The sequence below is a fragment of the Primulina tabacum genome, chromosome 5 (genome assembly GCF_025594145.1).
Source record: "Primulina tabacum isolate GXHZ01 chromosome 5, ASM2559414v2, whole genome shotgun sequence".
In the NCBI taxonomy this organism is placed as follows: Eukaryota; Viridiplantae; Streptophyta; class Magnoliopsida; order Lamiales; family Gesneriaceae; genus Primulina; species Primulina tabacum.
The window spans coordinates 32,209,805-32,212,379 of record NC_134554.1 but is presented as its reverse complement, the minus strand read 5'-3'; the positions used below and the strand labels follow the sequence as shown (position 1 = coordinate 32,212,379).

The 2,575-nt window shown below is 41.9% G+C and overlaps 1 non-coding gene across 1 annotated transcript; it reads right to left on the bottom strand.

Moving 5' to 3' along the window:
* Positions 1-563: 563 nt before the first annotated feature.
* LOC142547871 (small nucleolar RNA R71) lies at positions 564-670 on the bottom strand. The gene has a single exon (XR_012820763.1). It is a non-coding gene; the product is annotated as a small nucleolar RNA R71 (small nucleolar RNA).
* Positions 671-2,575: the final 1,905 nt, after the last annotated feature.

Sequence of the window (2,575 nt, the reverse complement as noted above, 5' to 3'; positions counted from 1 at the left end):
TTTAGTTTTATTTATTTTATTGTTATTTGATACTCTCATTGTGTTGCAGATTTTTCTTGTGGTGCATGCGAAGATCACTCAAGTTTAAGCTTGAGCCTTTTGACCCCGAGATCGAATGCATAGCTTGACGTCGACTATAGCAGCAAAGAGCGAAGGAAAGAATGGAAGGCGATCAACAAAGAGAGGAGCCAAGGCGTATACCGATGTTGGATTATGCACAGCCGTCTCTTGATGGAGCACGTCCAAGCATCGTAAGACCATTCATCCGAGCTAATCAGTTTGAGATCAAGCCAGCTATCATTCAGATGATTCAGAACACTGTCCAATTTGGGGGAAGTGCACTTGACGACCCTAATTCTCATATAGCTGACTTTCTTGAAATTTGTGATACTTTTAAGTTTAATGGCGTGTCTGATGACGCTGTTCGTTTGCGTTTATTTCCATTTTCACTGAGAGATAAAGCTAAGTCGTGGTTAAACTGTTTGCCTGTAGGGTCTATTACTACATGGGAAGATATGGCAAAGGCGTTCCTGATCAAATACTTTCCTCCGTCGAAGACTATGAAGCTCAGAGCCGACATTACTACTTTTGCTCAATATGAGCAAGAGTCACTTTACGAGGCATGGGAGCGCTACAAGGACTTGTTGAGGAGATGTCCACACCATGAGCTGCCTCTTGGGTTAGTTGTTCAAACTTTCTACTACGGTCTGCTTACTCCTAACCGTACTATGATAGATGCTGCTGCCTGTGGTAACTTACTGAGAAAGACGGCGGAGGAAGGATATGAGTTATTGGAGGAGATGGCTGCTAGTAGCTATCATCCTCAGTCTGATAGGCAGAGACGAGGTGCTGGAGTTAATCAAGTTAATGATTTGTCGGCGGTTTCAGCACAGTTAGAGGCTTTGAATAGAAAGATTGATGGGATGAGCATGAGTGGGCTCGCCTATGCGTCTGCAAGAAATTTTCTGTGAAAAGTGTGGGGGTGAGCATGATGTGCAGGATTGCCAAGATGGCAATCCATTCTATGTGCATGAGGGAGCACCGGTAAAACAAGTGGGATTCCAGAACCGTCCTAGAAATGACCCTTACTCGAACACATATAATCCGGGATGGAGTAATCACCCAAACTTTTCATGGGAAGGTCAAAACAACCAACATCGCCAACAAAGAGGTCCACCATATGTGATGAACCAAGGATTCAAGCCAGAACCGTCTCGGGAGGAGAAGTCCAATTTAGAGCAAATGATGACTAAATTTATTTCTGCAACAGAGACGAGATTTCAGAACAAAGATGCATCCATAAAGGGGTTAGAGAATCAAATTGGACAATTGGCTAACTGATTGCTAATAGGGAGCAAGGAACTTTACCAAGCAACACGGAAACTAACCCAAGAGAACATGTGAAGGCGGTGGAATTGCGTAGTGGAAAAACACTCGGGTCTAATGAGGAAAAGACCAAGCACGGTGAGGATGAGGTGAAAAATCGAGGAGGTAAGTCTTCTAACTCTACATCTACACCTATTGCACAGAATAAAATTGTTATCCCTCCACCTTTTCCTGCAGCAATGAAGAAAGCTAAATTAGATGCACAATTTGGTAACTTTCTTGAGATATTTAAAAAATTGCATATTAACATTCCTTTTGCTGATGCTTTATTAAATATGCCAAGTTATGCAAAATTCTTGAAAGATATCTTATCAAATAAGCGGAAGCTAGAAGATCATATGACGGTGAATTTGACCGAAAATTGATCCGCTTTAGTTCAAAACAAGATGCCTCCGAAGCAAAAAGATCCAGGGAGTTTCTCGATACCTTGCATTATTGGTGACATTAATTTTCATAAAGCTCTATGTGATCTTTGTGCGAGCATTAATCTGATGCCTTTTTCTGTGTTTAGGAGACTGGGATTAGGTGAACCCAAGCCAACTAGGATGTCGTTGCAGCTGGCTGACAGATCTGTCAAGTATCCACGTGGGATTATCGAAGATGTTCTGGTGAAAGTGGATAAGTTTATTTTTCCTGCAGACTTTGTGGTACTTGACATGGAGGAAGATTTAGAGATGCCTTTAATCCTAGGGAGACTGTTTCTGGCTACAGGGAAAGCACTGATTGATGTTGAGGAGGGGAAATTTAGACTGAGAGTTGGAGAAGAAGAAATTATTTTTGATGTTTTCAATACTCTCAAGCACACAATGCACAATGATAGTTGCTTTCGTATTGATGTCTTGGATTCGCTTGTTTGTGATTTTGTGCAGGATGGATTGAAAGAACCATTGGAGGCCACTCTCACTACTGAAAAGCAGGAGGACGAGCTAGACGAGGAAAAGATGGAGATGGTAGCTCATTTGAATGCCATTCCACCTTGGAGAAAGCAAGTGAGGCTTAGACTAGAGGAATTGGGAGACAGAAAAGATTTAATGCCTCAAAAGTCAAGCCTAGAGGAGCCACCTACTTTGGAGCTCAAACCATTACCTCCACATCTCAAGTACGTATATCTAGGAGAAAATAATAAATTGCCTGTTATTATTTCCTCTTCTTTGACAGATGATATGGAGAGTAAGCTCTTGGGAGTCCT